Raw genomic sequence first — 27,396 nt, 5'->3', positions numbered from 1 at the left:
CACTCTCCTTTTGAGTTGGTCGTGCTGAGATCATTGGTATTATTTCGTGTCGTGCACTTTGGCATCAACATGGCAGGAAAAGCGTTTCCCCTCCTGCAAACAACCGAGTGTTGGTGACGGCACAGTAAGTGGCCGTGCGGTGGTGCGTGGTGACCATCTGTCCTCAGGTCACCCCCAGCCTGTGTGCCTCGTTGGGGAACATCCTAGCCAGTCGTGTCCTTGGAAGGACTTCTGAGGCTGTTCCAAGTCAGAGAACACAAACTTCTTTTGACTGTGGTAAAATACATATAACATAATCTGACCATCTTAATCATTTTTAAAAGCACAGCCCTGTGGCACTAAGTACATTCCCAGTGTGTGCAGCCTTCACCATGTCCATCCGCCCCCAGAACTCTTCATCTTGCACCAACGAAGCAGAGTCCGTGAAGCACCGCCTGCCCCTCCCTCCCCCGGGCCTGGCCCCGCCGTCTCCTGCCTGTGACTGGGAAGTGGCTACTCTGGGTCGCTCGTGTAAGTGGGGCCCTCCTGTGTTTGTCCTCGTGTGTCTGGCCGGTCCCCTCTGCGTACGATCCTGCGGGTCCATCTGTGCAGCAGCAGGTGTCAGGGCTCCTTCCCATTCCAGGCTGCGTGCTATTCCACCACATGGACACACAGCTTCTCCACTCACATGGCTGGGGACAGCGGCTGCTTCCGCCTTTTGGCTGTTGGGAGCACAGGGGGCACACTCCTCTCTGAGGCCCCGTGTGCCCTTGTTTTGCGTTTATACCCAGAAATGGCAGACTTTTTCAAGTCCCTTGGTCTTACAGTCAGATTGCAGCTGACAAACAGCATGGTTATTGGAGCCTCTGTGTGTCCACCCAGTGTCCGCAGGCACCGTGGGGCATAAACCAGGCCTGCAGGAAAAGGAAGAGGGAGCCGTCTCTCCCCGCTATTTTGACAGATTGTGTAAACTTGGTGATTAATGGAATGAGAAAGCAGGAAGAATGTCTTTCATTTGGAAAAAAAAGAGCCTTCAGGGTTGCTTGGTTTTATTTTCAATTAGAAGGGTCTGATTTTGTTTCTGGAGACTGGTTTTAATTTGGATAAATGGTTCAGTCTGGGAGCCGCTGCCAGAGCCTGTGATCTGTGAGAGCAATGGCTCAGGGTCCCTCTGCCGCTTCTCTGAGGGGACAACACAGACGGGGCCTGCTCTGTTTGGCCCGTGACCTGGCGGTGGAGGTGCTGGGCCTTGGGAGGGAGGCAGCCCCTCTGAGCGTGGCCTGCAGGGGCCGGCAGCCCAGGAGGGCGGGGCCCAGCCCACCTGGTGGACGCCGGTTAATTTTTACCCCGGTCAGTGTGTTCCCAGCCCATCGGGAATGCCAGCACGCAGCCCCGCCCCGCCCCCAACACGCTGGGCCAGGATTCCTGGCATCGGTTCCAGTGTGGGCATTAGCGGGGGCGGTCACGTGTGGAGGACCAGGAGGGGCCATCCTTTTGTGCGTCCTTGTCGCGGAGGCTCCTGGGGCCAGGCAGGCTTCAGGCCAGGTGGGCACAGGTCTCTGTACAAGGTGGTTGTGTGGCTTCTTCAAAGGAGGCATTGGCTGAACGAGCTGAGGGAGGAAGTCCTGGAGGGTCCCCAGGGCAGGGGCACAGGAGCAGTGACGGGGTGCAGCAAGGCCGGGGGCTTGTGGGGCAGCGCCGGCCTCGTGGTGTCCCCGAGCGCAGCCTGCAGGGGAGGACGGTGTGGGGACAAGGAGGTATGGCAGCCTCTGCTGTTGGGCTGAGAAGCTGAGAGGACCGGAGCGAGCACGCCTGGGGGTGGGGGGCGCAGGCTCGGCTGCAGGAGCCAGTGTGCACCCTGTCCCCAGGCCCTGTCCCTGGGGGAGCAAGGGGCTGGGACCACATGGAGAAACGCTGGCGGCACCTGAGCTCTGTTCTCCAAGAGCTGGGAAAGCAGGTGCACCCCCGTTTCTGCATCAGGTGCCCCTCAGGGAGCTTTGTCACCGCCACCTGCAAGGCTGCGCCTTTAACCACCTCAGGCTGATGAAAACCTGGGTGAGCTGAGTGGCCACCGCAGAGGTGGTTCATCTTGCTTTTCACCCTGCGCAGCCCCATTTAAATCGGAATGACCCCAAACACAGGACACCTACAGGGGGCAGTGCACTTCCGCAGCGTTTCGTTCACTGCTGACGTGTAACCAAAATCATCGCCACCTGACTGGTGTCTGCACGCGTGTTGAGATTCCCGTTGTCACACTGCCACCCAGGGTCGCCTTCCTCTTCCTGGCTAGGGCTTTGTAACGGGTCAGCCTGAGAAGCGTGGTGTGTGTGGAGCTCCTGCTGCTGGGTCCTGACCTGGGTCCCACCCAGAGCATCGTGTCTCTGTGCCGTCCTCACGGTTACAGCGCAGGGCTCCTCCCAGGCCCCCGCAGTGGGGCTGGATGCTGCCGGACGAGCGCCTGGCCGCAGGCTGGCCATTTGTGGTGGGCGATGCTGGTCAGCACGGCTCCTTTCAGAAAGGTACGGCCCCACTGTGGCTCTGCTTGCTGGCTGTCCCGTGGCCTCTGATTCTGTGTGCGGCCCACGGGAGGCCAGTGCATCCTCACGCATGGCCCCTCTGTGGAGGCCGACCGTCCCTGCCCTGGTCCGAAGGCCTGTGGCCAGGACCAGCGGGTGACAGCAGTGGACGTGTGTGGCTTTGGCCAAGTTAGGGCCTCACAAACTCGTCCAGCTCGTGTGTCTACAGCAGCTCCCCGGGCCACCATGGCAGGGCCCGCCCAGCAGCCTGTGGCTGCTGTGTGCTGGTGGGGCCCTGTGCAGGGGAGCCACTGTGACGCTGACCTTCGCTCAGCTTCTGGCTTGAGCCCCCAGTGAGCTGGACAAATGGGCAGCTGCTGACAGGCGGTCTCTCTAGTCGCTGCCCGGGACCCCTGCGCTCACTGGTCCCTCCCGTCCCTCCCTGCTCTGTCTCCTTCCTCAGACCCCACTGCTTTCGGGGTCATAAGCCTCTCCGTGTCCCATGGTGCCTGCTGCTCTGGAGCAGATTTGAGGGTCCCAGCTGGGAAGGTAGCGGGCTCTGCAGTCACCAGCATGGCCCAGGGACTGTCACCCAGCTTCTCTGAGGTGTTGCTGAGCACCGCTGGGTCCTAGGGGTACTCCAGGGCCTCCTGTGCACATACCTGGTGTCATTGTCATTCCTTTTCTTTCATCCATAGTTATTAACCCTTTCCAGGAGCTGAATCCAAAAGAAGCCTTTCCCTCCATGCTACCCCTTCCCACACAGAGCTTGGGCTGAGGGGCCTGTGGGGCCCAGAGCTCCCCAGGGTTCGGGAAAGACCTTGATCATCATGGCCCCAGTTAGCCCGTCCCGCATCTCCTGACACACTCTGGGGTCGGGTGGTGTACGTTTCGCTCCCATCTGTCGTCAGTAAGGTCTGAGCTCTTCCAAGGACCAGAGAACCAAGGCTGCTTGGCGCTTCCACGTGATAATGGCTTTGAACAGCTTAGCGAGAGCTGCGTGACCTTGGGGACAGCCTTAGTTACGTCACTGGCGCTTCCCCAGCCCTCAACGGGAGGCGACAATTACACACCCAAATGGAAACCTTCCAAAGCCGATTCTTTGCTAGAAGAGAGCGAGCTGCGTGTGCATTTTCTCAGGGTCTCTATGTTAATTTCCTCAGGGCCACCATTCTGCTTTCTGGGGCCCTTGCTTTGCGATAGAGTCCACCAAGTTTCAGAGGCGGCCCCTAACACTGATCTCACAGACTTGAAAATCTAGCGCACTGTCACTTTTTGGAAAATAGCCACATTTCAAGTCGTCATATTGGTGACAGTTGGTAGCAAATGCCTGCTAGGAATCCGGTAGTGTCCCTCGCAGGACTCGTGAGTACAAAGCCCTTACTTTGCTGTTCTTGTAGCATAAGAGAATGTTCTTTTTGGACAGAGTGTGCTGTGGGGTTTCCTTGAGAATCCACACTGCGAGATCACAAGAATCATGTCCTTTGTCTTGTGCTCAGAATGGGCTCCAGTACCGATCCACTAGCTATGTGCCAGCTCCTGTGTAGCATATAAATGAGGGCTTGTGCCTGTGGAAATGCTGGCACCCAGCAGGTTTGTCACCTCTGTCCCTGCTCTGCTCTCTGCTGAGGCTGCCCGGCTTATGTTCACAAGTCCTTTCTTTGGGACTGAACACATTTACAGAACTGGCCGCATTTTGAGAGATGTTTCGTCTCAGTGTGGCGTGCTTGGTGCCTGCAGCTCGCGGTCCCGATGAGGTGGCAGCAAGAGTGTGGTTTATTCTCGGCCACAGTCCCCCCCCCCCCCACAGCCACTCTGCATTAGCAGACCTGTGTCCTTCAGAGAGACGGCACGTCCGGAGAGAGCAGCCACGTCCGGGCCGTGGTGTGATTAGTGGCCCCTGGCTCTGGGGGACAGGACCTCCACCACCTGCCTCCACTCTCCATAAGGCACGGGCCGCGGTGGGGCGTCAGTTCATAAGCCCCAGGCTTGTGGCTGAGGGTAAAAGGCGCTACCTGGGGTGGCTGCCACAGGGGGCGGGGCGTGCTTTACTTACAGACGCGTGTGAGGCCCTGTTGGAGAGCGATTCCTTTGTACCTTCGTTCGTTCACTCGTTGCTTTTGTGCAGCTGACATGTGAGTGCCACCTGCGTCCCCGTGTGTCCACCCTGACTCTGGAGAAGGCGGGACTCTTGGGATCCAGTCACTGGCCCCTCTCTCGGCCTGCGCGTGGCACACAGCGTTTCTAGATTGCACTGCTCTGAGGCCGACACCTGCACCTTGTCTGCAGCCTGCTCAGAGCCCGTGTCACTGCCCGCTGCTGTCCTCACTTCTCACGTGCCCGTCTCCACCCCGCCTGCTGGCTCAGGTGGCAGCCCCAGGCCAGAGGTTCCAGGGCTGGGCAGCCGTGGGCAGTGGGGACCAGGGAACCAGTGGGCCAGCAGCAGTGGCAGAGGCCTGGTCCTGGGCCCGCAGGCATTACTGACCCTGTCACCTGGCTGCACCTGTGCTGGGCAGTAGGTCCTCTCCTCAGCACACCTGCCCCTGTGGAGGGCATTGGCCTTAGGGTCAGCTGTGCACTTGGCAAGCGTGTGCTGGCCAGCCCGAGCCTTGGTTTCCCCATGCGGTGGGCGACTGTCAGCAGCGCTGTTACAGTACAGGGTTGTGGTGACGCGGCTGTGAGCTGTGGAAAGGTGACTTCTGAGGTGGGGCCCGTGCAGACCTGAGGCTGAGGGTGTCTGTGCTTGTATGGGGCTCGCTTCCCTCTTACATCTTTACGATGAAAATGTCAAGCATTTGCCCAATTAAAGCAAACTGATCATGAAACCATCAGCCGATTCAGTGTTTTTCAAGATTTGCTCTCCTTGCTCTAGGTCTCCCGCCCCTGTTGCCCACCACCTGCCACCTCTTCTCCCTGAGATAATCGAAGCCAGTGTGTCTCGCCACCCTGCACGCTTCGATGTGCCTGGCAGGCAGACACTGGCTCACGAATCCGCAGCATCGTACCCGGTGGCAGGTCAGCGTTGGTGTCACCACCCACTTGCTGCACCGTAGTCAGATTCCCCTGAGTGCCCCAAATGCCATGTGTTGGGAGCTGCAAGGAACCGGGCTGCACTGGCCTGTCACCCTGCAGCTCCCTCGTCTCTGTTGAGAGTGCTGGGTGGCATGGGCGGAGGGGGACAGAGATGTAGGGAGCAGCCTTCACAGCCCAAGTGATGAGATGTTGGGGCAGGTCAGGGGTCATGCCCTTGACCTTAACTGAGGCCTGAGGTCAGGAGAGCAGGAAGGCTTTGCTCCCTTGCTGGGGCGCCCCTCATGCTGTGTCCAGCTGGCGGGACTCGTATGTCCTCTCGGTCCCTGCTTCTCGGAGCGCGGCCCTGGGATCTGCACCAGAGAGCCCTTGGGCTCAACGGTGGCCTTTGTCCTGACTCTGCCTTTGTGGGCCCCGAGCACATCAGCCCCCATTATTGAAATCTAAGCGTGCTTCCAACATCCGCGTACTATTGGAGGGTGCCCGAGCTTCCAACATCCGTGTACTATTGGAGGGTGCCCGAGGCTTCCGACGTCCGCGTACTGTTGGAGGGTGCCCGAAGCTCTGACGCATGGAAGTTTTCCCTTGGCTTCTGCTATGTGGCTTCCCCTGGGGACCCCACAGGACAATCGGCTCTGGGAGGAGTCAGGCTGATTTTCACATGCTTTGGGCCGTGGACTCCTGCAAAGTCCCCTCCTGCTCCCTCTCCTGGGCCATAAGCTGACGCTACAAGAAGGCTCAGCCTTGGTGCCCGAGCGGGGTGCCTGCTGGGCGTATGCAGGGTCATGCCCCACATGGCACGCCCAGGTGGGCATGAGGGTCAGAGGCCAGGACCCCTGCGTGGCCACCGAGCTGACTGCTCAGCAGGCGTGGGAAACCTGCTGAGAGGCTGGGGGCTTGGTCCCAGCCCCCCAGCCAGGGAACCGGAACCGGAACCCCCCCCCAGCCAGTGGGAAGTTGCCAGCAGGCCATCAACCCACTTCCTGGATGAAACCCCCACCCCCAGGGCTGCTGAGGGAGGGTCCCCGCCTGGGTTCTTTGAAGTCGGGCTGGGGGACACTTGTGGAGGCAGGGGCACCTCCAGGTGAGGCTGTGGGAGCCTCTGCCTAGTGTCGAGTCAGCCTGAAAGGACATACGGATGGCGGGGGAGGGGGCTTTGCTTTTTGCCCTTGGCTAAGAAAAGAGAGTCAGTGAGCAGAGGAAGCATTCCTGCTGGGGAGTACCTGGAGTGGCCCCAGCTTTGATCCTGGTGCCCTGGCTTGCTGTGGCTTGTCCCCCCTTCTACTTTCATGTCAGAGCCCTGAACGGAGCGCCAGTGCAGGGCAGAGGACAGTGGAGGTTCTGGCCCGGCCCAGCCCTGCTTGCTGGGGCCTCAGTGATGGGGACGAGTGGTCCAGGGGCTCCAGACCACAGACAGACAGACAGACATGGAGATGTCCTGCGGCCCATTCACTGCCGTCTCCCACCGCATCTCCCGGAAATTGGGCATACTTCCAGTTCATAGCCTTTCTCTGGAAAATTCCATGGCACACGTCTTTGAACAGTGGCTGTGATCCCTTGCTGCACACTTCCTAGCGTTTTGGGTAGAGTAATTCCTATGGGAGGGTTTGCCTGGGATTGCATGGTGCCCCGCCCTCTCGCACCGAAGGAGATTCCCTGTATTTCCAAATGCCCCCGATGTCTCCATTTATTAGTTGGCAGAGAAATCAGTCAGTGCTTAGAAAAATGACCCAGAATGAAAAAATACCCGTGTATTCTACAAGTACACACACTGGAGCTAAGTATTGGCCGACGGCCGGTGTTCTCAGGAGGGTCTGGGTCGTGTCGATCGGGGGTCCACCTTGGCTCTCCCCCGCTGCCTGCTCAGTCTCCTGTGCTTCGGTAACCTTCCTGGGGCTGGGGGGCTGCATGGGGACAACACATCCTCTGAGCTGTGGCCTGCCCCTGTCACCCTCTGCCCTGTAGCGCACAGGTGCCCCTGCTGCCCTGGGAGCCGAGCCCCGCACTGAGCACCTGTGGGAGGGACCCTGCCGTTGGGTCTGAATGGGGGGCCTTCAGCCCAGGCCCACAGAGAGGTGTCTGCAGTCACGCCCACCTCGGACGTCTCACCTGTCCCCCTCTGCTTCTCTCTGGGAAGGAGGCTGTGGCTTCACGTCTCTCTGGTCAGGATGTGTGACTTAGAGATACACCTGCTGATAAGAGAAACTGTTTCATAGCAGGGCCCAATGATTGGGTTAAAAATAGAGAAATTGAAAGAAACTGCACGAGAATCGTGCCCTTGTGAGTTGTACAGGCGTCCCGTGAGGAGCTCTGATGCAGGCCCCCCACGTCGTGGGACAAGCAGGGCTGCTGCAGACACCAGGAAAGACACTGTCCAGGGTGTAAGACCTCGGGTCTCAGGACAGCCTGAGTGGGACCTTCTCACGGAAGCCGCCTCCTGTTTTATTAAATAGAGAGAATTTTGAAAAGATCACATTTTGATTAAACATTTCTCCAGAATTTCCTGCAGTCGATGGTGTTCTGAGCAAACCTCTCACTGCCCAACAGTCAGTGGGGTTTATTTTATAAAAGAGGGAACTGGGGTTCAGGAGGCTCCAAACACACACTTCACACAGAGCCCTGCCCGCTTGCCGCACCCTTCCCCCACTGTCACGTGTTCATGCACATGTCATGGGCCTCTGTAGGCCCCCGTGTGCATGCGTGCACACAGCAGAGCATACGCGTATATTCGTGTCAGTATGTGCGCGTATGTGTGGGTGGGTATACACACACCTGCGTACAAGTGTGCACGTGTGTGTATGTGTACATGTGTCACCGATTTCTGAGATGGAGGCAGAGACAGCAGCGATTCCGTACTTGCTGCTATGTCTTTGTTTCCCCGGGCAAATCGTTTCTCACGCTCTCGGTGCTGAACTCCAGACTGCTTCCTGGCTCGTGAGATTAATGGAAGGCATCTTTAAGCAGCCCTTTTATTTGTCAAATCCCTGTTATTTTGTTCGAATCTATCTTGCAGCCAAAATAGCCTCGGGGGAGGGGGGGGAATGAAAAAGAGATGAATTGGGTGTGTCCGAAACATGTGGAAGGGGGCGTATGCAAATAAGTAAGCCTGCTGCTCCTGTTCCCCTGCCCCTAAGGGGCCCCTGGTGGGTCTAGGCGCACCTGCAACACCTTGGAGCGGGCAGGAGGCTCCAGGCCCCCTTCCGTGCCTCTCGCCCTCCTCACAGCTACATTGTTGGACCTTTGCACAACTGCCACGCAGTGTGTTTTCCCCTCAAGGATGGTGCTTTAGCAGAAATCAAACTTTGTTATTACATGGTCTCTGTGCTGGGAGGATTATCTTACATGTTTCCAGGTAGGGGTTTGCCCACGTGCTGCTTTCATATGTATGGGACGTATCCCCTGTGCCAGGTGCTGGGGGCACCGAGTCCCTCTGTACATCTGTGTGACCTCCCCTGTTGGTGGACTTTGTCTCCCTGCCACTGCTAATGACAATGGCGTGCTCACCCTCATGCCCACCTGCTCACCCTCATGCCCACCTGCTCACCCTCATGCCCACCTCCTCACCCCTCGTGCCCACCTGCTCACCCCTCATGCCCACCTGCTCACCCTCATGCCCACCTCCTCACCCCTCGTGCCCACCTGCTCACCCCTCATGCCCACCTCCTCACCCCTCGTGCCCACCTGCTCACCCCTCATGCCCACCTGCTCACCCCTCATGCCCACCTGCTCACCCTCATGCCCACCTCCTCACCCCTCGTGCCCACCTGCTCACCCCTCATGCCTACCTGCTCACCCCTCGTGCCCACCTCCTCACCCCTCATGTCCACATGCTCACCCCTCATGCCCACCTGCTCGCCCCTCGTGCCCACCTGCTCACCCCTCGTGCCCACCTGCTCACCCTCATGCCCACCTGCTCACCCCTCATGCCCACCTGCTCACCCTCATGCCCACCTCCTCACCCCTCGTGCCCACCTGCTCACCCCTCATGCCTACCTGCTCACCCCTCATGCCCACCTGCTCGCCCTCATGCCCACCTGCTCACCCCTCATGCCCACCTGCTCACCATCATGCCCACCTGCTCACCCCTCATGCCAACTTGCTCACCCTCATGTCCAGCTGCTCACCAACATGCCCACCTCCTCACCCCTCATGCCCACCTGCTCACCCTCATGCCCACCTGCTCACCCTCATGCCCACCTGCTCACCCTCATGCCCACCTGCTCGCCCTCATGCCCACCTGCTCACCCCTCATGCCCACCTGCTCACCATCATGCCCACCTGCTCGCCCCTCATGCCAACTTGCTCACCCTCATGTCCAGCTGCTCACCAACATGCCCACCTCCTCACCCCTCATGCCCACCTGCTCACCCTCATGCCCACCTGCTCACCCCTCATGCCCACCTGCTCACCCCTCATGCCCACCTGCTCACCCTCATGCCCACCTGCTCACCCTCATGCCCACCTGCTCACCCTCATGCCCACCTGCTCACCCTCATGCCCACCTGCTCACCCCTCATGCCCACCTGCTCACCCTTCATGCCCACCTGCTCACCCTCATGCCCGCGTGCTCACCCTCATGCCCACCTGCTCACCCTCATGCCCACCTGCTCACCCCTCATGCCCACCTGCTCACCCCTCATGCCCACCTGCTCACCCTCATGCCCACCTGCTCACCCTCATGCCCACCTGCTCACCCCTCATGCCCACCTGCTCACCCTTCATGCCCACCTGCTCACCCTCATGCCCGCGTGCTCACCCTCATGCCCGCCTGCTCACCCTTCATGCCCACCTGCTCACCCTCATGCCCACCTGCTCACCCCTCATGCCCACCTGCTCACCCTCATGCCCGCGTGCTCACCCTCATGCCCGCCTGCTCACCCTCATGCCCACCTGCTCACCCTCATGCCCACCTGCTCACCCCTCATGCCCACCTGCTCACCCTCATGCCCACCTGCTCACCCTCATGCCCACCTGCTCACCCTCATGCCCACCTGCTCACCCCTCATGCCCACCTGCTCACCCTCATGCCCGCGTGCTCACCCTCATGCCCACCTGCTCACCCTCATGCCCACCTGCTCACCCCTCATGCCCACCTGCTCACCCTCATGCCCGCGTGCTCACCCTCATGCCCGCCTGCTCACCCTCATGCCCACCTGCTCACCCTCATGCCTACCTGCTCACCCCTCATGCCCACCTGCTCACCCTCATGCCCACCTGCTCACCCTCATGCCCACCTGCTCACCCCTCATGCCCACCTGCTCACCCCTCATGCCCACCTGCTCACCCTCATGCCCACCTGCTCACCCCTCATGCCCACCTGCTCACCCTCATGCCCACCTGCTCACCCCTCATGCCCACCTGCTCACCCTCATGCCCACCTGCTCACCCTCATGCCCGCGTGCTCACCCTCATGCCCGCCTGCTCACCCTCATGCCCGCCTGCTCACCCCTCATGCCCACCTGCTCACCCTCATGCCCGCCTGCTCACCCTCATGCCCGCCTGCTCACCCTCATGCCCGCCTGCTCACCCTCATGCCCGCCTGCTCACCCTCATGCCCGCCTGCTCACCCCTCATGCCCGCCTGGTCACCCTCATGCCCGCCTGCTCACCCTCATGCCCGCCTGCTCACCCTCATGCCCACCTGCTCACCCCTCATGCCCACCTGCTCACCCTCATGCCCGCGTGCTCACCCCTCGTGTTCAGTGCCTCCATCATTGGATTGTGGTTTGTGATACATGTTGTCCAGTCACTATCCTAAGTGCTCCGCCAGTTATCGACCTTCTCTCATAGCATGTCTCCCACTGCAGTTTCGGACACTGACCAGGCCAAAGCTCCCCGCTGCCCTGTGGCTCTGCCTGAGCCCAGCCCTGCCTCCCTCCCCTCCCGGTGTCCTCACCCAGGCCACCCACACAGGGCTTCATGCACACTGGCTCTGCGGTCTCCTGTCCACTGAAGTTCACACCCCAGCAAGACAGGAACCTTGTCACCCAGCCCCTGCAGCCTCCTCCTCCGAACGGGCCCCGGGTGGAGCCGCCTCGCCTTGGCACCTGCTACCACCTGGTGTCAGCCACCAGCCACCGTTGTCCCTTGCCAGGGGCACATTGTGGGTACAAGACGTTGACAGGACTTTCTGTCACTTCTGCACCCGCCTCTGTCCCAGCCCCTGTCACAGGGCAGCGTTGGAGCCACGTCACGGTGCCAGACCCTCCCACCATTTCCACAGACCAAATCCTTACATTAGCCACAAGCCTGGGCCCCGTCCCACCCCACAACCGACACTGTCCCCCACTGGGATGTGACCTGCAATGGCTTGTCCCCACCCTTGGCCCCAGTGTTCTTCATGTGTCTGCTCCGATGTCACCTCCTCAGTCCCACATATAAAACATCAAAGAAAACATCAGATTGCCCTTGCAATGCCCCTCCCCCATCTCTGGTGCGATTTCTGTCCTTTCTTCTGTTTTCCTCTGGGGCAGCTCACACATCTCCTGTTCTGTGTGTTTCCCGAAGGGCTGGCTCTCCCGGGAAAACAGAGCAGACTGGGTGAGGACAGCGACTTTGTCTTGTGGGCTGTGACCTTGGCTGATGCCCCTGACCTGGCCTTGCCGATCTCTTACACAGCAGGGGCAGTGTGACCTGGCCGGCTGACGAGACAATACACGGCTCCTGGGACCCTGTGCTCATAGTGGCCGGGGCCCCACGAGCTGGGAGAGCCGCTCCCGCACCCACACTTACTGGGACCTCATGTCCGGTGTGTGTTGCCCTCCCTGACCCTGGATTTCAGCAAAAGCCTGTCACACATCTGGACCCAAATCCCCAGTGCTATTGGGGCTGACAACCTCTGGAGCTCTGGCCTCAGCCGGGCCCTTTCTCCTCAAACCTGTTCTTGCTCCTGAATTCCGAGCTCAGTTAAGGTCATCCTGACCTTGGGGCCAGCTTCCATCTTTTCATTGCCACCATCAGTACAGGCCTCCCGCCTCCCCTCTGGCCCCTCCACCCCTTGCTTGTGAGCTCTGACTCCCCCTTTTCACCAGAGTCAAGTCTGACCTCCAGCCTGGCACCCAGCCCTTCCCTGTTTCATCACCAGGACCATCTTCCCCTTCAGGCTCTGTCTTCTGGTCCCTCCCACGCGTGTGAATGGATGGGCGGTGAGTCACAGTCAATCAGCTATCAGAAATCAAAGGGCAGCAGATACAGGCCCCAGGTTCCAAGGCCCAGCCCAGGTGTGGCCGCAGGGAGTGGCCCCAATGACCTGGCGTCTGTCTTACTGACTTACAGTCCTCATTCCCTCAGTGATGTGCCAGCCTGTCCCCAGTGGACACGCAGAGACCGGAGCCTGCATTCCTGGCCCAGTGTGGCGTCCTCGCGGGGGGTCACTGTGTGCCAGACGCAGAGGACAGCGAGGGGCGGTGGCCCAGCTGTGTCCCCCTGCTGTCTGACCTGCAGGGACAGTGTCTGCAGGGTGCCAGACACCACGTGAGAAGCCCCAGTGCTGAAGTGGGACTGGAACTGGAATAACTTGGGGAAAAAAAGGTAGGATTAAGAGGATTGTCGATTCTGTGCTGCAGATACGCTTTTAAACTCACAAACTTTAACTTTTTTTTAAACCCAAACCCTGAATGTGTATGGCCTCTTTATTTTAATGCTTCTATTTAATTTTCCTTCATGTAGGTCTTTCAGATAATCACGGGAATGCAAATAAAACAGTTTGCAGTAATTTCTACGTGCCCTTCCCTAGTAGGCTTCTGGCTTTGCCTTGAGATATTGTGTCTTCCCAAACGGAACTGATAAAAACGCTTCCCAGACCTTCATTTTATTATTTTATTTAAAATATTTTATCCAGGTGTAATGGATGTCCAACGTTATTTCAGACTCGGGTACAACATGAGTCGGTATTTGTACACGTTGTGACCGATCACCATCCATCATCACCCAACCACCCATTCCAGTCGAAATTGTTTGACATTTATCTGCTGCGTTTAGTTGTGAGATATTGTTTCCATGCTTGGTGGCATTAAATGAAATGATTTCATTCAAATGCTTTGGTGGCATTTTTGTGAATGATTGCTTCTAGATCATTAAGGACCAAGCCTAAAATTCATCTAAACATGAGGACTGATTTGTAGATGAATCATGTTCTAGATATGTAAGTCGAGTGACAAAACACGAACAAAAATTTTGACATTTAAGAATCTATATAGCTTAGCTGTAAAAATGGGAAAACGTTGTTGGTTTTAAGATCTGGTAACTTCACGATGAAAAGAAACTTATTTTATTAGTGTTGTGACTGATGAAGCACTCATTGGATAATCAAAAAAGAAACGTTTAACTTTTTAAAATTATAAAAGTTTTATTAACTCGGGTTTTAAAATTATAAGCGCCACATGCCCTCCCGGGAATAAAAACGCTGACTCGCAGTGGCAATGATAAACGGAGTCACTTGCCTTTTGAAAACCTCCCGGCATAAGTAGTTAGACCTGCTCCTGTGATGAAAACCGCCCGACTGCCTCAGCCGGTGATGTTGTTTCCCTGCCTGCGAGGGCCCCCCCAGCCCGCAGGGGCTGTAGCTGGGGAAGGGGGGCACCAGAGGCGTCTACCAGAGCCCTCTGTGCACCGCCTGGTGGAAACCTCACCGGGACTTTGTGGGGTCGGGAGTGAGTTGTCATCCGAATTAGCAGAGGAGGAAGTGGTGGCCCAGAGTGAGCACTTCTAAACCTGCAGACAGTCGGGTGGCAGAGCGGCCCCGGTGCCCCTGCGGCACCCTGGGTGCTGCCTGCCTGAGGTCGGTCCCGCCTCCTGGGGGATGACGTGCTTGGTCCCCAAGTCTCTGTGCCCCCTGCTTCTTAACCCAGCTGCAGACCAGAGGCCCCAGCGGAGATTTAGAAGAGATTCCAGGCGTCTGGTGTGCCCCCCACCAAAGGCTGTGGGCTGAGAACGGTTCATTCCAGGTGGGACATGGAGGGTGGGGCTGGGTTCTCAGGGGCAGAATCTCCGCCCAGAGTTCCAGGGGTGGTCCCGCTGTTACCCGGTTTTGTCCAAGCCAGACCCTGGTCTGGAGAACGCGGGAGTGGAAGGAGTAGGGTTAATTCAGGGGGTTTTGAGCCAAGGCTGGGTGACTCAGGGCTCTGTCAGCCTCACCTGTCTCCATTCGTCCTCCCCCTGGGCAGAGGGTCCATAGGGCCTTGTGACGGGACGCTCTAGGTGATGGGCAGGCGAGCGTGGGCCGTGTCCTCACCCCACCTGGGGTAACGGCGTGGCTTTGGGGCCCCCCTCTGTGGCTGTGGAGCGGGCTGACTTCCCTGACCCTCTGCTTGTCTGCAGGGAACTGGGATTTCGGGCTGGGGTGGGGCGACACCTGGCCCATGTGGGCATTTTGAGGCTGGTCACCAGGCATGGACAGCGATGCAGATTTTCCTTTGTGTTAAATAAAACCCTCCTGAAATAGCTCAATTCGGTATCAGTGGGGAGAGTTGGGGCCAGGTGAGTCCCAGCAGCCGTGTCCATTTCCTTCAGCATCCAGCGGGACGTGGACACTCCCCTCTCCACTTCCGGTGTTCCGGTGCCGAGAGCAGCAGAATCTGTCCCCCCATTGTGGGTCTCGCTGTCTAACTGATTCGGGGGTTGTGCTTGGAGTCCAGTGCTGGTGCAGAGCCCCAGACACCTCCACGTTTATCCCTGGCGGTGGCTTGGCACTCAGCAGCCCTGGAGGTCTGAAAACGGACCGGAGGATGGTCAGCTGTGAGCCGTCTGGCCGGTGTCTGAGTGTAAGAGGCAGGAAGACTGGCCAAGGGCCCTCCACGCTTGCAGTCCCCTTCCCCTGGGTCACTTCAGCATGCAGAGAAAAACCTTGTTTACATTTACTAGTCTGATATGTATTGTTGTATCTCCACCCTTTTCCCCACGGGAGGGTGAGGCCAAGAGTTTGGGGGCCCTTCTTACCCCAGTGAACCCTGCTCTGTGTCTGTGAAGGGGCAGCAGGCAGGAACATGGGGTGTGAGAGGCTGTGTGGGGGGGTCCTTTTTCCTCTTTGAGGTTTCAGGCCTTGATGTCCACTCAGGCAGAAGCTCGCACACTACAGCCCTTCCTCCCTGCCCTCACCCTCTCTTGCTGCACCCCAGTCTCCCCCCATGGGGCAGGTGAGGGCCCAGCGATGCTTCTCTCGCAGCCCAGTTCCCATCATGCCCTTACTTCTCCCCCTGGGGTGGCCAGGAGACAGAGGAGGAAAGTGGGGTAGACCCCAAGTCTAGAAAGGGGAAGACACTGCCTGGGGGTGGGGGGACAAAAAACACCCTTTCTTTTGCTTTGCTCTGCAAGTTCTTGAACAAAACAAAACAAAACAGTTGCTGTTTTTTTGAGCAAGGAAGGGGGAAAAACATATTGGAAGCTGATTTTGTAAGGAAAGCATTTTTTCTGTACTTTTTGAAGGCAGAGAAAAGGAAATGATGAAAGGGGAGAGAGGCGTGAAATGCCTATTTTCCGAGCATCGGCAAAAAACATTCTGCTAAGTATGTCAGAAGTTACCACTTTGTTCTTTAAAAGAAGCCATGAGCTGTGGGAGGGTGCTGGGAGCTGAGGCTGGGGGTTGCCCTGAATTCTGTAGCCACCGACCAAGACATGTGGGTTATGTTGATGGGACTAACAGACCCCCTTGGGGCCAGGGGCTCCTGCGTTCATCATGTCTTTGAGCACCAGCTGAGACTTGGAGAAGCAGTGGCTGTGAAAGACGGAAGGTGAGGTGGCAGGGCCTTACAGTCCTGGTCCTAATACAGCCTGTGAGGCGGCCTCCGTGGCCCCGAGGGGGTGCTGGGTTAGGTGATGTGCCTGTGCTCCCTGGCTCTCCATCTCCCAGGCCCTCCACTCACCCGTAGGTGCCCCGGGCCTCGGTTTCCCCTGTGTTCAATGTTCCCCATCAGGAAATACTAGAAAGTGGCCTGTGTACCTGGGTCGTAGTGGGGAGCAGACGCCTGCTGAGCAGGGGAGGAGGGTGAAGGATGTCCTGAGAGCCAGGATTTGCCCGAGGTCTGCGCACAAGGTGGCCCAGGTGTGCCCGCCACCAGCGCTGCTGGACGAGGAGGGAGGGCCAGCTCAGAGCCGGGGCACGAGAGCAGGCCCCAGACAGCTGTCTGGGCAGGAGCTCTGTAAACCGAAGGGTCTTCCTCATTGTCAGAGGCAGACTGCTTCTAAGATGCTTTAGGTGTCTGGTAGGGACTCCTTGCCTCTCCAGGTCACAGCACGGAGGAGTGTACTGGCCTGTGACAGATGCTGTGTGCCAGACATTGGTGTGTGCCCATGTGGGGACAGAGCCCCAGAAAGCAGTTTCCAGGCTCTCGGCCTCACATAGAAAGGTGCTGACTCAGGTAGTGGATGACCGTCAGCTGTGGCTGGTTGGCCATCAGTGTAGCCATTGAGCCATTGGTCACTGATATAACTGCTGCAGCTACGGAGGGGAGCCGAGGAGAGTGAAGGAGGAGACTGGAGGAGAGTAAGGAGAGTCGAGGAGAGTTGGTCGGTTGGCAGCAAAGCGGGCAGCAGGTCGCACGTCGTGTAAACCCAGCCTCCAGTGAGACCATAGTGGTATGACTTCCCTACCTATGGCTCCGTGGGTATTCCTTTTTGGCCTCACCATGTCCTGCGTTCTTGTGTGGGGAGCGGGAACAGAGACCCCGCAGGCCACCCCGCCGGACACCCCGCATGACAGCCCAGAATGTTTGGTGACCCCACCGCAGACCCCAGGCTGGAAGCTGGGGCTGGGCCAGCGGGCGCGGGCGCCTCTGAGATCCGCGTGCAGGCCCTGGTCACCGTTAGGTTCAGGTATTGTCCCCGAGCAGGAACACTGGCGGGAGAGTTGTGCTGTCACCCCCCGTGTGTCCTGGCGAGGCCAGGGTCAGTCCGGGCCCCTGACTGAGGAGGCGTGGGGGGCCTGCTCTGTTGTAGACTGACTGTCCCCCTTTTCCAATACAGGGAAAAGGAATGGAGACTGTGCAGAGCTTCTCCAGAGTGATAGTGACAGATGGTAGATTGTGCTCTCCTCTGCGAGGTCCCAGGACAAGTGGGAACTAAAACCTTTCCCCTTCCTCATACCCTCAGCCCCACATACTGCTGAGCCTTCTGCCACTGTCCTCTCTGTCCCGGGGTGGGAGGTGCCCTGAGGCCACGCCGAACCCCAACGTCTGTTTCTCCTCAGACCTGTGTTTCCTCATTTCTGTCAGTAGGACCCATGGCCTCGTGGATTACTACTGTATCCACTGGTTTATAACCCAGTAGTATCGCTCTCAGCAGCCGTCACCAGCCATCCTTGTATCCCTGGCAGAGCTGGCCTCATCCAGGGGCTCCTGCCCGCAGTGCAGCCTGGGTGTCCAGCCCCAGGTGGGTGATGCAGCCCGAGGCCCTGAGTGGGGCTTGTCCTTGCAGTCTGGACCCCAGTGCTCTGAAGTCCGTCTTCTGCAGGCAGAACCTCGCTTTGGTTCTGAGCACTCAGTGCAGCGAGCAGCCAGAGCTGGGCGTTGGGTCCGAGAGGAGCATGGTGGGCTGCAGCCTTACGAGGGGCAGCCCAGTTGCAGGGTGAGTCGGGCGAGGCCAGGGTTGTTTGCGCCTGGATGAGTGGGCTCCAGGCCTGCCCTGGTTTCTGATCCCCAGGGTCCCAGACTGAGCTGACCCCAAACCCTTCTGCTTCAGCTTGCTTCTGAGGGGCTCGGGTGAAACACTGACATTGAAGGAAAGGACAGGGAGCAAAGCGACTTCTTCCTTCCTGCCCCAGCATTTATTGCTCCCGCTCTGTTTTGTGTGTGGAAAACCCCAGACAAAAAGGTTAGGATTGCAGCCTGGAGGCACAAGACAGATGACCACACTTCGGGGCTGTGCCCCAAGGATGAGGTCGGTGGGGTAGGGGGCAATTAACTGGTCAGGGAGGTGGGGCAGGAGGCAGGTCTGCAGCTGAGCCCAGAAAGGCTGCAGTTTTCAGGCAGAAAGGAGAAAGGAGAAGCCAGAGTGGGGCCAGCACAGAGCTGAGGTGTAAGCAGGGCTGGGGAGGGGGGAAGGGCGCAGCTAGCACAGTGGGGAATCACTGCAGGCTCCCGGTTTTGCATTTGGGGAAGTAGCTTGGGCTTCAGGGCAGAGACCATGTCCTGACTGCTGACTGCTTGTGGCAACCCCATGGGGCGTATCACGTGCATGTAGTAAAGTGTGGAAGTTTTCTGAATGGTGTGCCTTTCAAATAAGTAGGAGACCCAGGGAGTCCCCAGGAGAAGAACCACCATTGTTTTCCAATCGTGCAGGCCTGGCCATGAGCACTGGCATTCAGCACGAACATTTCCAGAGGCCGGGGTCCCCCCAGAGAGCCTGGTCCTCAGGTCCACTGGAGCTTTGCCATGTTAGGGGTCACCTGCTGTCTGCTGGGATCAGGGTCCTTGTGCCGGTCCGTGGGTGAGGCGGTGCTGCGCCCCGTGGCTTGTGGGCCAGGCGTTTGCACCGCCCTGGACAGCACTACAGTGTGTGTACTGGTCCGGCCCGGCCTGTGTTAGGTGCTGGAGAAGCAGACATGAACGCGGCCGGGTGTGCTCAGGCTCCTGCAGTCACGGGGGAGAGGGCTGTGTCTGCAGGAGAGAAAGTCTGCAATGTGAATAATGACGACGGGGGCAATGCGTAGGACTGGGTGTCTGCTGGGCCAGGAGTCGGAACCCAGAATGGCGCCCTGCGGGCCTTCTCGTGGGTGAGGGTCGGAGAGCAGCTCTGTGTTCCACCGCAGAAACGGAAGGCGATGGATATTCAGCGCCAGAGCCTGAGAGGTTAAGCAGCCAGAGTCCTGGCTGGGCAGGAATTCGCACATGTGTTAACCATAAAGGCCCTGGTCCAGCCCACCCCGACGACTGCAGAGCTAAGGCATCGCGAGTTGCGAGCAGACGTGAGGATCTGAAGTCGGGCCTTAGACCAACACAGCTCTGAGCTGTGCACGCCTCGCGGGTCCCTAGAACCGCACACGGCTGGGCCTCCGGGCAGGTCAGGTCAGGTCACTGGGGCCACTGCTGGGGGTCCACGGGGGCCAGCCCCAGGCCAGAGGGTTCCCCAGCGCCATCTGCTCCCGTGCAGCGGAGGAGTCCGTGCCCCACCGGAGGGAGGAGGTGGCCGCAGCCGGACAGGGCCATGGCCAAGGTGGCCTTCCCGTCTCTTCCATCCACAGGTGCGGGAGCTCCTGGTGGAACTGGGCCCCACTGCTCGTGTGGGCAGCCCACGAGGACTCCATCCTGCGGGGTCTGGCAGGCCATGGAGAAGCCCTCCCTCCCTTTCCTGCTGCCTTCCCACTCTCCAGGTGTCTGCCTTCTTCCTGGGATACCCTGTCCCCACGGTACAGCCCACCTTCACCTCCCAAACTCCAGGCTTCACATTTCCTTCTGAAACTGCAGCCCCCAGGAGCAAACTGGGACTGGAAACTGGGTGTGATGTGGGGAGCTGGGTGGCCCCAGGGATGGTGGGGGCAGGAGGCTGGGGGTCCTTGCCCCAGAGGAGGGGACCCTCATCACTAGCTTTCAGCGTCCCGGAGTCCCCACCTCATCCCTCTGGAGCAAGGCCGCTCCTTGTTTTTCTTAGTTGAAGAGGCAAATCGGAGAGAAAGCCTTTCTTTCTGCCTGGCGCTTTCCTTCTTTCCACTCAACCCACTGTCGGATGGCAGCACGAATGACGAGTGATACTGGCCGTTCCCCACGCACAGGGGGCTGGAGGCATTGGAGACAGGGAGCCTGCGGGTGTTGGTCTGACACCACGGCCAGAGTCCCCCAGAGTCGGAAACCCTAGCCAGGCGGCACCCTCCCCAGGGCGAAGGTAACCGGCGGGAGGCGGCCAGGCCGCGCCCCCCACGCCTGCCGGGCCTTGCTGCGCCCCCCCCCCCCCCGTCTGGCTGGGGAGCCTTCCCGCGTTGCTGGAGCTGCGGTCTGGGGCGGGGGAGGGCGGGCTAATTCGTGTCAGATGGAGGGGCGCCGGGGGACCGTGCGCCTGCCCGCCTGGCTTTTGTTCCCTGCGTCTGGCTGCTGAGTGCGGAGTGGACGCGGAGGTGGCGGCCGGGTCCTTTCGGGCCTCCGGGCGTCGAAGTTTTCCCGGGACGCCAGACGCCGGCCCCGCCGCCCCCCGAGGGGCCCCGCCGCCGCCCGCACTCGGCCCGGCTGGGCTCTTCCCGGCGCCCGGGGCGCCATGCGGCTGCGCGCCCTGACTCGGGGGCCGCCCGGAGGGTGCGCGCGCGGGGCCCGGGGCCGCCACCGGCGCCAGGTGAGTGGGTGCGGGGTGCGGGGTGCGCGGCGCCGGGAACGGTCGTGGGGCGCGGGGCTGCGGGCGCTGGGAGGAGGGGCGCCCAGAAACGAATGCCTTCGGCTGTGGCGCGCGTCCCGTGTGCGCTCGTGCTCCGGCCCGTGCACGTCCGTACTTGTGCCGGGCACCCCGGTCTGCGTGTGCGCGTGCACGCTCGTGCCCTTGGTGCGCGTGCCCAGGGGTGCGCGTGTGCCCTTGCCTGGGCCCCAGGGGTGCGCGTGTGCACCCTTGCGTGTGCGCGCAGGAGAGGAGGCGGGATGGGAAGGGGGCCTTGTCTGGGGGGGCGGGCGCCCGGCTGAGGCCGCAGAGTGGGAGACAGTTCAGGATTAACTGTCCGATGCAACCGCCTCTCGAGCGGGCTTCCTCGCACTCCATGCAGGGGATGGAGGTGGGACGTGGGCCGTTACGCAGACTCCCAGCGCAGCCCGCGCAGCTGGCGAAGGAGAGGGCACTGAGCTCTGTGCAGACGCCGGGCCGCGCTGGCCTTTTGGATAGTTCAGGGTCCTGCCGCTGCCTCGGGGCCTCCAGAGGCTGGATTTAAACAGAGCGAATGTGGGAGGGGCTCCCCTCCACCACCACCGACCCGCAGCCCTTTCTTTTGAGTCCAATAATTGGGCCTTGATGGCATTCAGTTTCCTGGAAACTTTGGTAATGTTCTGAGGAGTGAGAGGTTGTCAAAATGTCAGCTCCTTTCTATCCTTCTGAGTTGTGCAGTGTCCTCATTTTCAACTCACCAGCCAGGCCGTGTTGCTGGGAAGCTTGAGGACGAGGTGTGGTGTGGGGAGGGTCCTGGGTCCTTTGCCCTGGGTCCTGTGGCTGCCAGTGGATGGACACATCTCCAGGCAGGGTCAGTCACCCCCCAGTTTGGGGCACACACTGTCCCTGTGGAAGTTTCGTGGCCATTTAACTTCAGAATCCAGCTGATTTGTGTTTTCACTCTGTCTGCCTTCCTGGACTGCTGAGGTTTCCCCAGGTCCCCAAATGCACCCTGGATCCTCCTTCCTGACAGGAAGACAGAACTTGGGTTTTGCTGGTGTAGCTTTGTGTGGGAGCCCCTGGGAGGGAGGTCTGGGAAGCTCTGCCTCACCACAGAGCAGAGTGGGGTGGGGGTCCGGCCCCCCTTCTGCACTCACTGGGTATACTTTCTTCCCCAAATGTACAGATTTTTCTTTCTAAAAAACCTCACAGTCAAGACCAGCACTGACCACCGTGCACCCCTCAGGGTAGAACCCCCAGCTTTGCCCTCTCCCTTCCCAATCGCCTGCTCCAAACAATTGAATGCCATTTAGATTCCTGAACTGAGCCTGCTCAATACTGCAGTACCGAGGCCTCCCCTCCCCCTGTGCTCCTGGGCCTCACCTCTTTGGGAGAAATGAAAGCACCTCTCAGGTGAGAACAAAGGCTGTCTAATCCGCCTTTGGGCTCCTTGTGCAGATGCCATGTCAGCAGATGTCATTACACTATCTGAAATGAATCCTCAGGCATCCAGCCACTGAAATGGGTCCAGCCTCCCAACAGCACCTCTGCTGTTTCCTTCTTCCTCTCCCAGCTGTGGCCCAGTGGCCACGAAAAAAACCTCAGGAACACAGTGGCTCTTTCTCCTTGGTTGGAATAAAGGTATTTGTAAGGAATAAAAGGTCACAGTGTTTCCTCCTTGGCCCACAGACTGGCCAATTCATTTGGTCAACAAATATTAATGGAGGGTCCACAGTTCAGTGTCTGCAGGTGCCATGCAGGGCTCGCAGGACAAAGGATAAGAGCCCGTCGTCCTGCGTCTGGGAAATGACAGTGAAGCACAGGACCGAAGGCACAGAAACAAGGAACGGAAACTCGGCGGGGTGGGAGGAATGGATGTGCCAAACTGGGATTATGAAGGAGGGCTGTGTTTGTCACATGCGTGAATGCTTCCTCCTGTCTGAGCGTGAGGCTGGGCTGGGCACCAGTCCGAGCCCATGTCCCTTACCCACTGGCTGTGTGGTCTCTGTCTGGCATCCTACAGCCCTGTTGCTGGAACAGTGACGACCATGGTTATGGCACAGAAGGGTCCTGCCAGTGCTGTGAATTTCACGATGGCGGCACTCTCGTTCCTCCACGGAAGGAAGGTTCTCAGAAAGGGTTCAACCTCTTACAAACCCAGACACACATATGAAGACACATGGAGTACCAGTGTCTTACAGACTGTAGAACACATCTTCAGGGTCTAATCCATGGGTTGTGCTGGCTCTCGGTCCCATGTGCACAGTGGAGTTTCTGGGGAGCTTTCAAAGAATTCTCATTCTGGCCCCACCTCCTTCGTCTGGGGTGAAGCTGAGGCAGAGCTATTTTAAAAACTCTGCCATAGCAATTCCCATAGGCTTCCAGTGTTCACAGCTGGCACCTGGGTTAGCCCTTGGTCATTTGCAGTAGCTCTGTTAACAGGCAGGAGGCAGAGGGTATCCTTCTTCTTCAAGAAAGGTTGTGACTTGCCAGGGTCACAAAGCTTGTACTGTGGGTGGCAGAAGTGGTGACACGGCTTCTGCTTGGTGCAGGACACTTTGTCTCATTTGATAATCTCGACAAGATCAACCCAAACACCAGGAGATCAGTGTCCAGAGTGCTGCCGGCTGCTAAGGACTGGGGGTGGGGATTGGAGTGGTCCCCGGAGAAAACTTGCCAGCATTCCAGAGAGCTTGAATAGCAGGGGAAGATGGCTGGCTGTCCAACGCATGCTCTGTGAGCTTGGAATGGCTGACGCATTGGTATAGCTTAAGGAATTTTGAATTCACTTTGATTTATTGCTGGGTACAGAATTCTAGGTTGGCAGCTTTTCTTTCGGTACTTCATGTTGCTCCACACTCTTCTCACTCGCTTTTTAAAAAAATGGACAGATCTGCTGTTTTGCTAATGTTTGGTCCCCTGTATATAATGTGTTTATTGTTCCCCCATCTGGGTGCTTTTAAGATTTTTCTTTGTCACTGGGTTTGAGCAGTTTGATTATCATGTGTCTTGGTGTACTGTCCGTCACCAAACTTACACTTTAGATTTGTTGACTTTCTTGGATCTATGGGTTCATAGTTTTCCTTATGTTTTGGAAAAGTTTCAGCCATTATTTCTTTGAATGCCCACCCCTCCCCTGCCTTTCCAGAGACTCCAATTACATGCATGTTAAGCTGCTTAAAGTGGTCCCAAAGCGCTGTCCCGCTGATGCTCTGTTTGTTTATCTATTTATTCACTTACTTAGGTTGTCTTTTCTGTGCTTATTTGGGAAGTTTGTACTAAGATTTCTTCAAGTTCTCCATTCTGCCTTCTGCAGCATCTAATCTCTCCTTAATCCCATCTAGTGTATTTTCACCTCTGATTTTCACATTTTCTTCTATAGATGTTTGATTTGGATCTTTTTATACCATCAAGGTCCCTACTTACCTTCTTGAACATACAGAATACAGTTATAATGCCTCTTAATAGCTTCTGTGCTAATTCTGTCAGTTCAGGGTCATATTCATTTGATGATTATTCTCATCATGGGCTGTGTTTTCCTGTTGCTTTGCATGCCTGATAATTTTTGGTTGGATAGCAGACATTGCACATTTTATCTTATTGGGTGCTGGGTATTTTTCACTCCTACAGATATGCTTGATCTGAAATTCGATTAAGTTACTTAGAGATAGTTTGATCCTTTTGGGTGCTGCTTTTCTGATGAAGTAGGCAGAACAGGAGCAGTGCCCGGTCTAGAGTTAATCATTCTCCACCATTCAGGCCAGATCCTTCTGTTTTCTGTGCAGTACTGCGTGAATCTTGACATGTTCTGGGCTGGTTGTGGGAACAGGCACCACTCCCAGCTCTGTGTGAACACCGAGCACAGTTTCCGCTCATCCTTTCTGGTGATTCTTTCCCCAGCCTTGGGTAGCTCCCTCATACATGCATGCACACACACAAGCACACACGCATGTGCTCCTCAGTTCTCGGCTGAATGCTTCACAGTACCTCACGAAGACCGTAAGAGTTCTGTGCAGCTCTCTGTTCTCTGGCATTCTGTCTTGTTCTGCCTCAACTCTTAGCTCCTTCTCCGACCCACGTAGTTGCCGGTTCCCCTCCTTCTCTGCGTCCTGGAGCCTTTCTCGATGCAGGAATCTGGGGCAATCGTGGAGCTCACCTCGTTTTTTTCTGCCTCAGAGGAACTAGATAGATTAGTTTGCCGGTGTATGAACATTCTATAAATAGAGCCATTCACTGTGTGCCCTTTTGTCTGGCTTCTTTCACACTGCGTGATATTGCGTTTGATGTTCACCCCTGATGCTGTGTGTTGTAGTTTGCTCTTGTTCCACTGTATGCCTGTACTATGACTGGCTTATCTCGGCTCCTTCTGTTGACCTTTGGGTTACTTCTTGTTTGGGGCACTTTTAAACCAGATGGCTATGACCATTCTTCGCATGTCTTTTTGTGGACATTTGCATTTGTTTCTTTCTAGTGTCCATAGCAGTGGAATGGCTGAGTCATAGCATTGGTATAGATTTAAAAATATTTATAAGAAATTGTCAAACAGTTTTCCAACATAGTTGTGCCATTTGTTTCACATTCTCGATAACAGTTCCTCTTCTCAGTGAGTTTTAGCCATTCTGGTGGTGAGTAATGGCCTCAGTGAGTCTGTGTGGTATCAGTGACTGATAGAATACACCATCACTTATCAGCAAAGGGGTACAATGATTGGTATTGGGTTTCTAAGGCCAGCTGAACTTTCATAAGGTCATCACACAGCTGTGAGCCTTGAGTCTACAAACACAGATTTGGTGGATGACAAGTGGTCCATTTCCTCCTAGTAACAATGCGTGTGGCAGACTTGAGGCCATCCCAGGCTCAAGGGGGAACCGGCTATCTTATCACGCTGGTCTTAATACGGCCCGCCGTACACAGAGGTTCACATCAACTCAAAGAGGCCAAGGGACCAGGAACGTCGGTCAGGAAGCTTTCTCTGGACATAATTGTGCTGTTTGTTAATCATTTCTTCCAGAAGAAAGCATTCAGGCCGTGGGAGTGCATGTGGAGACTTTGTCATAGGAGCAGGTGGTTGTAAACCTCCAGCCTGGCAGCTAAAACATGATCGCATGAGCCATGGTGATGCGTGTGGTGCGCCTGACACACTTTACCTACCGGGGACTGACCAGCTGGGCGGGTATGCACCTCTGTCTGGGACGCTGGCGTCGGGGGTGCTGACAGGGTGTCCAAAGCCCACTGGGGACCCCAGCGTTGGCAGGGTGGCTCCTTGTTCTGCTTGCCTGGTAAAGTTCCTCTGATAGCTCTTTACAAATGCTGCTAGATTTATTATCCCCTGAAAGGGAAAAGGAAAAGCCAACAGTTACAAACTGAAGAGCTGACAGTTTCTTCCTTTACCTTTTCAGCCAGAAGAATTAACTGCGAGTCTGCACAGTTTTAAGAACAAAGTCTTCAAAAAAGCCAAAGTCTGTGGGGTTTGCAAACAAATTATTGACGGCCAAGGGATTTCATGCCGAGGTGAGTCCACATTTTTCATTCTGTTGCTGATTAAACCGAAGCAAAGTGAGCAACAAACAAAAAACAAAATGAAAATCTTTTGGGAGTTTCCAAAAGTTAAATCTTGGAATTCCCCTTCTTAGCTTGTTTATTCCCCCCTGGTACTGGGCAGGACCGACCGTATTTATAAAGATAAGTGCTCATGACCAAATTTTCCCAGAAAGAGCAAAGCTACCCATGTGGGAGAGGGGACAACAGGATTTGTTTGTCCGTTCTGTAGTGTCAGTAACTGAGGTCATTCATTTTTACTTTCTAATCTCTTATCAAGTTTACAAATGTTTCTGTTCTTCAGAGTCAGGGTTCACTGTGTTACTGCCCTGTTAGCCTGTTGTCAGGCATGATTTCCGTCAGTAAACAAAGCTACCAGCCTCACCATTTGGTGCTCAAACACCAGGTGATCAATGGCACTTGCTGTTTTTACTGTGCTGGGTACAGTAATATATTGATAAGTACAATATATACAGCTTATGTTGATAAGCTGTATAATGGACACTGAGAATGACATCTCTTGTTTCCCTTGAACCCTAGAATTGGGGCTGGGGTTCGTGGTCTGTGTCACAGAGCAGAGGTGACTGGGGAACGGGGTCCTGGAGAATGATAGGCTTTGGGATTTTCCCCCCAGAACATTTGCAGTGTCTTGCTGGTGAGCTGCTCTTGTGTTGGGAGAGCCTCTTGGCTCCCCTTTCCTCCCTGTGGACCCCCTGGCAGACAACCGTGACGGCTGCTCTGGAGTAGGGCGGCCGAATGGGGAAGACGCAGGCCTGTCAGGTTTTAGTGGGGTAAGGATGTGACCTGGGGCCTCTCAGGGTCTCTTTCAGAAGTAAAGGTCCTGAAGCCATCAATTCCTGCTACTTTGTTCCCAGCTGCTGCCTCCTAGGGGCCCAAGAGAAGTCCCCTCCCTACCTGAACCCCCAGGTAGGGGGTTGCAATTGATGCTCCTTAGGGCTTTCACAGGCTTCTCAGAGTACATTAGACCCTCTCACTTTCTCCCCGGAAGCAGCCTGTGTGACAGAGCCTCGGGGCTCCCCTTCTAGAGTTTGTCCCTGCATCCTGGG

At 57.1% G+C, this 27,396-nt stretch overlaps 1 protein-coding gene across 3 annotated transcripts in view; it reads left to right on the top strand.

The window, feature by feature from the left end:
* TNS3 (tensin 3) overlaps positions 1-27,396 on the top strand; it is a 174,509-nt gene that overhangs the window by 5,295 nt on the left and 141,818 nt on the right. For 2 of the 3 annotated variants that reach the window (XM_081079438.1, XM_081079436.1), the window contains exons 1-2: positions 20,738-20,776; positions 26,191-26,302. The gene's annotated coding sequence lies outside the window, so the exon portion shown is untranslated. Of the gene's footprint in view, positions 1-20,737; positions 20,777-26,190; positions 26,303-27,396 lie in introns of those variants that run through there. The other variant, XM_081079437.1, reaches the window with a different exon arrangement.

Source organism: Rhinolophus hipposideros, assembly GCF_964194185.1.
Source record: "Rhinolophus hipposideros genome assembly, chromosome: 18".
NCBI classification, from domain to species: Eukaryota; Metazoa; Chordata; class Mammalia; order Chiroptera; family Rhinolophidae; genus Rhinolophus; species Rhinolophus hipposideros.
The sequence above is the reverse complement of the archived record's forward strand: the minus strand, read 5'-3'. Positions and strand labels throughout refer to the sequence as shown.